Source organism: Bidens hawaiensis, unplaced genomic scaffold (genome assembly GCF_021521415.1).
Source record: "Bidens hawaiensis isolate Kalapana, Puna unplaced genomic scaffold, B.hawaiensis_p1.1 tig00028787_1, whole genome shotgun sequence".
Lineage (NCBI taxonomy): Eukaryota > Viridiplantae > Streptophyta > Magnoliopsida > Asterales > Asteraceae > Bidens > Bidens hawaiensis.
The window spans coordinates 187,494-201,350 of NW_027494723.1; positions in this window are offsets into that span (position 1 = coordinate 187,494).

The following is a 13,857-nucleotide window of genomic DNA, read 5'->3' on the forward strand; positions in this document are numbered from 1 at the left end:
TACATACATAATCAATAGAGTTTTTTTCTTCTTTATCTAAGGATTTTGCACGAAACCAAAAAAACCAAACTGAAATTTAAACAACCTAATAAGAAATCGACGATGGTTTTGAACTTTAGCAAAAACCACAATATTGGCTTTTGGTTCAGTTTTATTAAGAACCGAAAAAACCGAACTGAACCTAAATAACCAAAAGAGAACTGAGAAAACCGTAATAACGAACAAAACCATGACCATTAAAACCAAACCTGCCAATGACTATTTGTTTGGATTCAACATATGGGTAATAACTATTATGTTTGGTTTTGCATATGTTTAATAACTAATACAATAAGGTGTCAAAAGCATCTCTATAGTGTCATCACTTTACTTAATGCTACTTTCGTTCAATTTTTTTTTCTTTTGCAACTAAACCATCGAGGTTTCCTATTTTTTGTCAGCTACGTCCAAATAATTAACTTCATTAATTTTCATCGTTAACTAAAGGGTAATTTTGTCCTTTTATTTTGTTATTTAAAAATATAAAATACTAATAAAAAATAATAACAATATTATTATTATTATTATTATTATGAGAAGAGGAGGCAAGATCAATTGTGAGAGTAAAAAGTAGATGAATGAGGGACGAGAGGGATTTGATCTGATATAAGGCTCGTTGTCTTTTTCTCCACACTTGTGAAGGTCTCGTGGATCAACGATACGATACTGACCCTTCCTTAGCCGTATAATCACTGTAGCAGTCTCACCATCATAAGTTCAAAACTTCATCTCATCATGTAACACCCCGTAACCGCAGCGGAAACGTAAACGGGATGCAACAGACGCATCTGATATCAACAACATTGCTTATAAAGAAAACACCACTACATTAATTTACATCTCAATACATTGTTCCGAGTTTCGTTATCATCTAGGCGTTAACACATAAGTTTTATCGATAGTACATTAGCATATTTAATACAAAATAAAGATCCTTAAGCTTCCACAAAATAGCACACATCATCAAGCATGTATCACTCATTCCAATTTGGGTGTACCTAGAAAGCATGTAATGAAAACGGGTCAACTACGAATAGTTGGTGAGTTTCACTAATTTAAGTAAACGATGACAAATCATTATAATAATCATATAATAGCGATGTAATTATGCTAAGCCTACAAGTGAAACCTCTGTTAACCCAGAGACACATCCGATAACCTATGGGGACACTGTTAACCCATAAACACATTTAATAACCTCTGGGGACACTGTTAACCCAGAAACACATTTAATACCCTCTGGGGACACTGTTAACCCAGAAACCCATTTAATAACCTCTGGGGACACTGTTAACCCAGACCACTGTTTCGGGCCTTACACTGTTAGCAACTCAGACAATTACCATCTTAATACATTACCGTACGATTCCCGTACAATAAACATTATATAAACATATTCATTTCCATGCGATCAGCATGTACTTAAACATTTTGATAGAAACATGCTTTCCGCCCCGGGAAAATATTTAAAACAGTTCAGTAAAAAGGGGCTCGTGAAACTCACCTTCTCGTGAGTCAGTATGAGTACAGTGAACAGCTATGAGCCTGAATCTGTAATATGATACCTAAGTCGTTACTATACAATTTCTATAAATTAAATCCGTGTCAACCGGTACATCTGAGGACACTGTTAACCCAGTACTGTACTCGATCCGGGGACAATGTTAACCCAGAGACACTTCTCAGGACTCAGATTGTGATATCTCTTAGAGTTTATCCGTCAAAATTATTATTATTATGTTTTCCCCGTTTTGCGTGCCTAGCACGGTTATCCGTTTTTATGTTTCAAAAATGAGTTTGGTCACACACGACCCGAAAATTGTGTTTGACTGATATTTTAGTTAAAACCGTGAATTTAGAGCTTGGTTTAGACGCCCCGTTTGGCCGCGGGACCCGTTTCCGTCTTTAGGGTGCCGGAAACTGTTATTTCGGATAAAAATACCCAAATCATCCGAATTATTTTCGGATGATTTATTTTTACTTGATTAACTTAGTTTCATGAAAATAGTTCATTTTTAAGGTTTTTATACACCAGTCAGCTCGCTTAGGCGAACTTTGCCGGTTTACGCGTTTTAAGCTTTAAAAGTTTGTTTTTATATTCTTTTTAGCACAAATAATTATCCGTTTAGTCTCGGATCTTGAAATTTTGCACAAATCACTTTTTGACAGTAAGGAATTTTATAAAAATATTTCCAGAATTAATATTTATATTTAACATTTATTTATCTATTTTTAAACGTCATTTAAACACCAAATATATCGAAAATACCAAACGACCTTAGAAAAATCCCAAATTTTTCTGGGATGACCCCTGCCATCCACATAGTTCCCTGTAATTTTTCCAGAACCAAATCTCATTTTTCATGCCATTTTCATCAAAACCGAGCTAGAAAACCCTAGAACTCGATTTACCGAAAAGCCTACTTAGACTTCTCCAACGGATCTGAAATTTTGTGTGTGACTTTTATATGTTATAAAAAGCTTATCTGGAATTTTCCAGAATTTTTCCATGATGTTTAACTATTTTTCATCATTTTTAGCCAAAACCGAGCATTAAATTCATCAAATATTCATCCTTTGTCCAAAAATTACCAAATTTTCACAGATCTCATATTTTCATGTGTAGATCATCTCTGTGAAATTTCATGACCCAACTCTAAGTCTATCACAATCTGTCCAAATCATATAAATCATACGAAAAACCGAACTACCTTGTGTTTCTAGCTTTAGATCGCAAAGATCTTGCTTTCTAGCCTTTGCTAGCAACTAGATATAACACCTACAAGCACAATAACACCACACCAAGCAAGTTACACCCACAATCAAGCCATTTCTTTCATGGTTTCGGTTAAGACATCAAAACAAAGATTTTTAACCGTAAAAATTCGTTTTTGACCCTTTTAACTCATTTCTTGGACCAAGATCCCTTGTATAACTTGTATACATCACTTGATCACGCAAGAATCGGTTTCATCTCGGGTTTTCACCCATTTTTCACTTGAAACCTCATTTTCTTGTAAATGACTCGAGAAAAGAAGATGAACACGACTATAATCCGATCTTTACCTCGGTTTCTTGGTATAAATCAAAGGGAAGTTGGATGAATGTTTGAAGGGTTGAGAGAATTTGGGAGTTTGGGTTTTAGAAAAAAAGAAAATGAAAGGGATGTGGGGAACACCCCCATCCGATCGGTCTCCATAAGGGTGTGGGGTGGGGCCCACACCTCCATTCTTGGCCACACATTCGGATTACGTGATCTGGATAATGTTGTGGATAATCTGGTTCAGTTCATTTTTCGGTTAAACGTTTAATTCCGCTCAAAACGTGGCCAAAACGGTCGTTTTTCGGCTTAAAAAAAATAAAATTTATATAAAACCGATTTAAAAACTTTAAAAACTTAAACCATGACATTTATTTACTTGAAACATCATATTATTAATAATTGTGCATCTTTTTCCGCTTGATCGATCATTTCTTGCTTGGTTTGGTATTAAAGGTTTCGTTTAACGTACCGACGTACCATTAAATCGAAAACTCTTTTCTGTGCTTTAATTCACTTATCCCAAAGTTTTAATACTTCGTAAACATTACTAAACATTATATATTTCGTCTATAATGTAATCTCCGATTCATTCGGGTTTCAATAACCGTCAATCGGTTAACCGTACTTCCAATACGATTAACTGTATAATAGAGTATAATTCGTACCGTGAATCATACATACTCGTATATACACATTATAATTCATATATTCAGTATTAAATAACACGTAAATAGTATATACCGGCTAGGGTATACCTGAATTTGCCGGAATCGTTACATTCTCCCCCCGTTACAAAAATTTCATCCTCGAAATTTTACGCGTCAACTACTTCCTTTTGAGGAAATAGGTGGGGGGTATTTCTTCTGAAATTCGTCCTTTCGTTCCCATGTATATTCTGGGCCTCGTTGCGAGTTCCATCTAACTTTGACCAACGAGATCTTATTGTGTCTAAGTTGCTTGATTTTCCCGTCCACTATTTCTATGGGTTCCTCTACGAAATTAAGCTTATCACTTATTTGGACACCCTCTAAGGGTAACACCGATGTCTCATCCGACAGACACCTTTTCAAGTTCTACACGTGAAACACATTGTGAACTGCACTCAGTTCATCAGGCAGTTCTAATCGGTATGCTACAGGACCGATTTTTGCAGTAATGTCGAATGGTCCAATGTATCTAGGGGCAAACTTCCCCGCCTTTCCAAATCTGACTACTCCTTTCCAAGGTGATACTTTCAAATACACTTTATCACCTTTCTCAAATGATAACGGTTTCCTACGGGTATCGGCATAACTCTTCTGCCGATCCCGTGCGGCCTTCAGATTGTTCTTAATTTCAAGGATTTTGCTGGTCGTTTCCTGGACCAGGTCCGATCTAATAACCTGTGTGTCACCCACTTCAGTCCAACAGAGTGGTGATCGGCACTTCCGTCCATACAATGCTTCGTAAGGTGCTGCCTTTATACTGCTATGGTAACTGTTATTATAGGAAAATTCAACGGGTGGGAGATGTTGATCCCAATTTCCCTTAAAATTCAGTACGCATGCACGAAGCAATCCTCCAGTGTTTGGATGGTCCTCTCAGACTGACCGTCGGTCTGAGGGTGGTAAGCTGTGCTTAGATCAATACGCGTTCCCAGCGCTTCTTGTACAGCTTGCCAAAGATTGGAGGTGAAATGGCTATCTCGATCGGAGATGATTGAGATGGGTATCCCATGACGAGACACAATTTCATTTATATAAATCTGCGCAAGTCTCTCGGTGTTATAATTATTTCTAATCGGAATAAAATGTGCCGACTTGGTTAATCGATCCACGATTACCCAAATTGCATCGTGTCCACGGGACGTCTTAGGGAGATGTGTCACAAAATCCATCGTGATTTGCTCCCATTTTCATTCGGGAATTTCCGATTGTTGTAACATCCCCGAGGGTTTCTGGTACTCCGCCTTAACCCTCGCACACGTCGTACACTTGCCGACGTATGTGGCTATATCCTTTTTCATACCCGGCCACCAGTAGAACTCCTTCACATCCTTGTACATCTTATCCGATCCCGGATGTATGGAATATTTCGATTTATGCGCTTCGTCCATGATTAATTCACGAAGGTCATGGAGGGTCGGGATCCAAATCCGATTTTTGAAATAGAGAATTTCGTCCACGCGCTGTTCGAAATTCTTCTCGTTACCGTAAAGTCCCTCTTTTTCCATTTGTTCCTCTTTCAACGCCTCACGTTGAGCAACTCGAATCAGATCCGAAAGGTTCGACTGGACTATCATCCCCAGCGCTCGCACACGCAATGGCTTAACTCGATCCTTCCTACTCAAGGCATCGGCTACGACGTTAGCCTTGCCGGGGTGATAACGGATGTCACAGTCATAGTCGTTTAACAACTCGACCCATCTTCGTTGTCTCATATTCAGTTCTTTCTTATCGAATATGTGTTGCAAACTTTTATGGTCGGTGAAGATGGTGCACTTTGTACCGTAGAGATAATGTCTCCAGATTTTAAGTGCGAAGATAACTGCTCCCAGTTCTAAGTCATGAGTAGTGTAGTTTTTCTCGTGTACTTTTAACTGTCGAGAAGCATAGGCTATAACCTTATTATTTTGCATCAACACGCATCCTAACCCTCTCCGGGATGCGTCACAATACACGACAAAACCATCGTCTCCGTCGGGGAGACTTAAGATTGGCGCTTGGCACAATCTTTGTTTTAGCGTTTGAAACGCCGTTTCCTGTTCTTCTCCCCATTCATACTTTCGATCCTTTTGAGTCAGGAGGGTTAAAGGTTGGGCGATGCTGGAAAAGTTCTCTATAAATCGACGATAATATCCAGCTAAGCCTAAGAATTGGCGGATTTCCTTTGGAGATTTAGGCGCTTGCCAATTCTTAATTGCTTCAACCTTACTCGGATCAACGTGTATTCCTTGATGGTTTATAACGTGACCGAGGAATTGCACCTCTTGTAACCAGAAGTTACACTTGGAGAATTTTGCATACAACTTCTCCTGATTTAGAAGCTCTAAGATTAATCTTAAGTGTTGCTCGTGCTCTTCTTTACTCTTCGAGTAGATCAAAATATCGTCAATGAACACGATGACGAATTTGTCGAGGTAGGGTTTACAGACTCGATTCATGAGATCCATGAACACTGCTGGCGCATTTGTTAGCCCAAAAGGCATAACTAAGAACTCGTAATGGCCGTAGCGAGTCCGGAATGCGGTTTTTGGGATATCCTCCTCTTGAATTCTAACCTGTTGGTATCCCGATCTAAGATCAATTTTTGAGAAGTAGCTCGCACCTTGCAGTTGGTTGAACAGGTCATCAATTCGGGGAAGAGGATACCTATTTTTGATTGTTAACTTGTTCAACTCCCTGTAATCAATGCACATTCTAAGGCTCCCGTCCTTCTTTTTCACGAATAGTACAGGTGCACCCCACGGGGAATAACTAGGACGTATAAATCCTTTATCCAACAATTCTTGCAACTGGTTGGATAATTCTTGCATCTCTGATGGTGCAAGTCGGTAGGGTGCCTTAGCAACAGGGCCAGCTTGAGGTAATAGATCGATTCTGAATTCGACCTGTTGGGTTGGCGGTAATCCAGGAAGTTCCTAAGGGAAAACTTGTGGAAATTCGCGTACCACTGGGATATCGTCCACCCGCTTTTCCTCAGGATCTGTGGCCGTCAAGCTCGCTAGATACGCCATGCATCCCTGGCGTATATATTTTAGCACCTTGAGGTGGGATATAAATGGCATCATGGTGCCCGACTTCTCTCCTTGAACTAATACCTCTTCGTCATCCGACACCCGGATCTTGACGATTTTCTTTTCACAATTTATTTCCACTTTGTTACGTGCTAACCAATCCATTCCCACTATCACGTCAAAACTACCCAATTCTACCGGTAACAAGTCAATCAGGAAGGATTGTTCGTTCAGAATAAAAGGGCAATTCCGAACTATTTGATTAACTATCATGGTTTTACCGTTAGCGACTTCTATGGTATAAGGTTCTATGGTTTCACCAATTGGAAGGTTTGCCATCGATAGAAACTTAACGGAGACAAAACTTCTATCGGCGCCCGTACCGAATAATACAGAGGCGTAATGATCAGAGACGAGGAAAGTACCTGTCACTACGCTGGGGTCCTGGCGTGCTTCGCTCGCCCCCATCACGAATGCTCGGCCTCTCGCCGGATTGGACGACGACGCTTGACCCGCGGTTTGCCTCCCGTTTCATCCCTGGTTCAGCTTCGGACAGTGACTCTTGAAGTGATCCATGCTGCCGCATTCATAGCAAGCACGGCTGGTGGTCACCGTTTGGTTTCCTTGTTGGTTTTGTTGTCGGGCTGGTTGGGTACAAAATGGCTGCGCACGGATAGGTTGCGGTTGTCGGTTCAGAGTGTTCAGGTTTGTCCTACATCTCGGTGCGTAGTGCCCTTCCCTGCCACACCGATGGCACACTACCACCCTGCACTCGCCACCCTGTTGGTAACCGCATTTCCCACACCTGGGAAACGTCCTTGTCTGCGGTTCCTGCCTTCCGCCCGAACTAGTCATGGCGTAGTTCTGGGCAGTGGGCCTAGCACGTTTATTTTGCTGCTTTTCCTGGATCCTATGGTCATGTGTACCCCGCTTTCCCCCAGCGGATTCTCCTGCCACCTTCAGTGACCCGCTCCTTACGAAATCATACGTGACGATACCAGCTTGCGTCACCGCACCCTCATACGTGTGGTGTCCCCCAGAATTGACTATACTCCTTACAACTGGAGTTAGCCCCCAAATATAACGCTCAACCCTCTTCGACTCTGGGGTGACCAACCATGGTACCAATCGCGACAACTCATTAAACCGGTTCGTATAACCCAAGTGGTCTGCCCCCTGCATCTCCAGGTTCCACAATTCATTTTCTAATTTCTGCAATTCGTTTTTCGGGCAGAAATGTTCCAGTACAAGAGCCTTGAGCTCTGTCCAGGTCATGCGGTTTGTTGCCGCCTGACCGCGGGTCTGCACTATGGTGTTCCACTATGTCAAGGCATGGTCCGTGAATGTGCAGGTAGCATACTTAACAACACAATCCTCGGGGCAGTTGCTGATGTTCACAACGGATTCTATTTTCTCGATCCATTTAACTAACCCATTTGGTCCTTCAGACCCGCTAAAGTCTAGGGGCTTGCACAACATAAAGTCTTTGATTGAACATCCCCTGGATGCAGGAATTGGTTCAGTGCGGTTCGTTTCTACAGTTGGTATAGGGCCATTACTGTCCGTAACGACCACCCTAGGCGGTGCGTCATTACTCGGAATCGTGTTATCGTTCTGTGGAGGATTAGCATTTTGTTCCCCGTCATTATTGGTGGTCGTTTGATTGCTCGGAGGGGTTGGATTGGTCGAATTGTTAATACTGGCGGCGATGCGCGATACTATATCCGGTATCGCCGCCTCCAACTGTTGAGCAATCAAACGGCACACATCCACTTCCGACATTTTAGCTGATCGTTTTGGTGCCATTCTTCACAACATTCAGAAAAATACATGTAATTAATACAAATTCCAATCATAAAACACAACACACATTCCATTCATTAATAAACATTAGTACATATTACACAAACATCCGTTCACATTACTTCCCTGTCACCATTACATAGGTTAAGTATTTTTTATACAAGGGCCCTATGTCGGCATCATCTCGACATAACCCGCAATGGGTCAGTGCTTGAATGATACCCAAAAGTATCTATAATGATATACCCCAAAAGAGACCCCCTAAGGGCCAGTGGTTGTATTATAACTACCCAAGATTCACTCTATGTTAGCATCACCACTAACTGCTTACACAGAGTATCAAAAAGCGGTCCATGACTTCTACCATCCTAACATCACTAAACTCGGTGGTATACCCACCACACCATCACTGCCACCAACACCACTATCACTGCCAACACACCCCGGACCCGCGCCTCTAATCGATCAATCATCAATTGGGAGTATGAGCACTCCCTCCTTAGCTGCGCAATCGCATACTGGTGGTCCAGTATGCAGTCCCCCAGATACATCCGCCTCTGCACTCCCACTGTCAAGGCGGCGGAGTGCTCATTCACCTGCTCGGTGAGCACTCGAAGCCATGCCGCCGCGTCCCTTTCCTGCCTAGGGAGACCCCACACAGGTGGAGTCACAGGTTCGGGCTGGGAGCGGGAGGGCTCGCCCCTGCGGGTAGCAGGTCTGGGTGGGGGAGAGGTAGGTGGGACATGCGGGACACTGATCCGCACCGTGAGGCGGGGTCCGAATCCGGGAGGGATAGGGGTGGCCTGTGGTGCGGGTGGGGTGGGGGATCTGACAATCCTGACTGGGGAGGACTGGCTAGAGCTCCTACGACTAGCCTCGCTAGGCTCAGAGCTGGATGATATGCGTAGACTCCCAGAGTTCCCGGAGCTGACTTCCTCCGGGTCCTCCTCCACCGATAAACTACGAGTTCTCGACATTCTTACCTGCACACAAGTTAACAAACATATAGTTCTTTCCATAGTGTAAATCATAATCAAATTAATATACACTTACTTATACAACTTTGCTACATAACAATATTATCATATATCTACACATATGTTGCCAATTTTACCTATTAAAGTCCCCCGTGACTTCTCCTGAATTCCCTCGTGCGGACAAGTCTGTTATTATGTTCCGGACCATAATAACTCACTTGTCCATCCAAGTTCATCCAGATCTCGTCACTATAAATTATTAGTTGATATTCAGATCCTATAATACTTGAGCTACTGGTTATATTTTAGGTATCTTTTTAAAGACATCCTAATTCTTTATAACCATTGGCTCTGATACCAAGTTCTATAACACCCCGTAACCACAGCGGAAACGTAAACGGGATGCAACAGACGCATATGATATCAACAGCATTGCTTATAAAGAAAACACCACTACATTAATTTATGTCTCAATACATTGTTCCGAGTTTCGTTATCATCTAGGCGTTAACACATAAGTTTTACCGACAGTACATTAGCATATTTAATTCAAAATAAAGATCCTTAAGCTTCCACAAAATAGCACACATCATCAAGCACGTATCACTCATTCCAATTTGGGTGTACCTAGAAAGCATGTAAAGAAAACGGGTCAACTACGAATAGTTGGTGAGTTTCACTAATTTAAGTAAACGATGACAAATCATTATAATAGCGATGTAATTATGCTAAGCCTACAAGTGAAACCTCTGTTAACCCAGAGACACATCCAATAACCTCTGGGGACACTGTTAACCCATAAACACATTTAATAACCTCTGGGGACACTGTTAACCCAGAAGCACATTTAATACCCTCTGGGGACACTGTTAACCCAGAAACCCATTTAATAACCTCTGGGGACACTGTTAACCCAGAACACTGTTTCGGGCCTTACACTATTAGCAACTCAGACAACTACCATCTTAATACATTACCGTACGATTCCCGTACAATAAACATTATATAAACACATTCATTTCCATGCGATCAGCATGTACTTAAACATTTTGATAGAAACACGCTTTCCGCCCCGAGAAAATATTTAAAACAGTTCACTAAAAAGGGACTCGTGAAACTCACCTTCTCGTGAGTCAGTATGTAGTACAGTGAACAGATATGAGCCTGAATCTGTAATATGATACCTAAGTCGTTACTATACAATTTCCATAAATTAAATCCGTGTCAACCGGTACATCTGAGGACACTGTTAACCCAGTACTGTACTCGATCCGGGGACAATGTTAACCCAGAGACACTTCTCAGGACTCAGATTGTGATATCTCTTAGAGTTTATCCGTCAAAATTATTATTATTATGTTTTCCCCGTTTTGCGTGCCTAGCACGGTTATCCGTTTTTATGTTTCAAAAATGAGTTTGGTCACACACGACCCGAAAATAGTGTTTGACTGATATTTTAGTTAAAACCGTGAATTTAGAGCTCGGTTTAGACGCCCCGTTTGGCCGCGGGACCCGTTTCCGTCTTTAGGGTGCCGGAAACTGTTATTTCGGATAAAAATACCCAAATCATCCGAATTATTTTCGGATGATTTATTTTTACTTGATTAACTTAGTTTCATGAAAATAGTTCATTTTTAAGGTTTTTATACACCAGTCAGCTCGCTTAGGCGAACTTTGCCGGTTTACGCGTTTTAAGCTTTAAAAGTTTGTTTTTATATTCTTTTTAGCACAAATAATTATCCGTTTAGTCTCGGATCTTGAAATTTTGCACAAATCACTTTTTGACAGTAAGGAATTTTATAAAAATATTTCCAGAATTAATTTTTATATTTAACATTTATTTATCTATTTTTAAACGTCATTTAAACACCAAATATATCGAAAATACCAAACGACCTTAGAAAAATCCCAAATTTTTCTGGGATGACCCCTGCCATCCACATAGTTCCCTGTAATTTTTCCAGAACCAAAATCTCATTTTTCATGCCATTTTCACCAAAACCGAGCTAGAAAACCCTAGAACTCGTTTTACCGAAAAGCCTACTTAGACTTCTCCAACAGATCTGAAATTTTGTGTGTGACTTTTATATGTTATAAAAAGCTTATCTGGAATTTTCCAGAATTTTTCATGATGTTTAACTATTTTTCATCAGTTTTAGCCAAAACCGAGCATTAAATTCACCAAATATTCATCATTTGTCCAAAAATTACCAAATTTTCACAGATCTCATATTTTCATGTGTAGATCATCTCTGTGAAATTTCATGACCCAACTCTAAGTCTATCACAATCTGTCCAAATCATATAAAACATACGAAAAACCGAACTACCTTGTGTTTCTAGCTTTAGATCGCAAAGATCTTGCTTTCTAGCCTTTGCTAGCAACTAGATATAACACCTACAAGCACAATAACACTACACCAAGCAAGTTACACCCACAATCAAGCCATTTCTTTCATGGTTTCGGTTAAGACATTAAAACAAAGATTTTTAACCGTAAAAATTCGTTTTTGACCCTTTTAACTCATTTCTTGGACCAAGATCCCTTGTATAACTTGTATACATCACTTGATCATGCAAGAATCGGTTTCATCTCGGGTTTTCACCCATTTTTCACTTGAAACCTCATTTTCTTGTAAATGACTCGAGAAAAGAAGATGAACACGACTATAATCCGATCTTTACCTCGGTTTCTTGGTATAAATCAAAGGGAAGTTGGATGAATGTTTGAAGGGTTGAGAGAATTTGGGAGTTTGGGTTTTAGAAAAAAAGAAAATGAAAGGGATGAGGGGAACACCCTCATCCGATCGGTCTCCATAAGGGTGTGGGGTGGGGCCCACACCTCCATTCTTGGCCACACATTCGGATTACGTGATATGAATAATGTTGTGGATAATCTGGTTCAGTTCGTTTTTCGGTTAAACGTTTAATTCCGCTCAAAACGAGGCCAAAACGGTCGTTTTTCGGCTTAAAAAAAATAAAATTTATATAAAACCGATTTAAAACTTTAAAAACTTAAACCATGACATTTATTTACTTGAAACATCATATTATTAATAATTGTGCATCTTTTTCAGCTTGATCGATCATTTCTTGCTTGGTTTGGTATTAAAGGTTTCGTTTAACGTACCGACGTACCATTAAATCGAAAACTCTTTTCTGTGCTTTAATTCACTTATCCCGAAGTTTTAATACTTCGTAAACATCACTAAACATTATATATTTCGTCTATAATGTAATCTCCGATTCATTCGGGTTTCAATAACCGTCAATCGGTTAACCGTACTTCCAATACGATTAACTGTATAATCGAGTATAATTCGTACCGTGAATCATACATACTCATATATACACATTATAATTCATATATTCAGTATTAAATAACACGTAAATAGTATATACCGGCTAGGGTATACCTGAATTTGCCGGAATCGTTACACATCAAGAGCACCTTCAGGAAATCTCTTGGTGGTCGGAATGGACTTTACTTTAGCAGTGGGAGGCCACATAACGTTCAGCATCGGCTTGTTAGTGTAAGGATCACGAACCGTCTTCGCTTTCTTGACAAAGGAATCAGCAGTGGGCATATCGGGAAATCCTTTCTCCACATGTTTGCTTAGAAAGTTCCAGAACTTGGTAGCATTTGGTTTATGATTTGGGCTGTGAAAAGGAACTCGTATCAAATCACTCAAATTAACTTTCGTCCATAACCCAAAATCTTTCATCTTCTTGTAATATTCCATGTTTCCATACTTGCGCTTTACCCACCACATCCCTTTGTCAATATCATATCCCCACGACACAACCCCTGAACGATCACCATATTTATCAGAAAAGCTTTTTTGAATCTCCATGAAAAACTTATCTGGATGATTGGTAGACACGATGTTCTTATTGGAGTTTTTCATGATCAACGTCTTCTTTCTTATCCTCTCTATTTGTTCAGCAGTCTTTGGTGGGGCGGTTAAGTATTTCTCCTGTTGCACGGAATTATCAATATTTGAAGCAAGACGTAAACTGGAACCACCAACATCAGACACATCTGGAGCACCTTGCTCACCACCAACAGTTTCATCACCGCTATCATCCGCTCCTTTAAACTCATCTCCAAACCATTTAATGAGTTTTTGTTGTAGATCAAAGTACAGAGCAGTAAGACCACCCATGCTAGCTTGAAGTTCTTGAATCTTGGAGTCTTTGTCGCTGTTGTTGGCTTTAAGCTCTTGAATACGGACATCTTTAACCACAGAGTCTTGTTCGAGCTCAAAGACCCTGCGTTG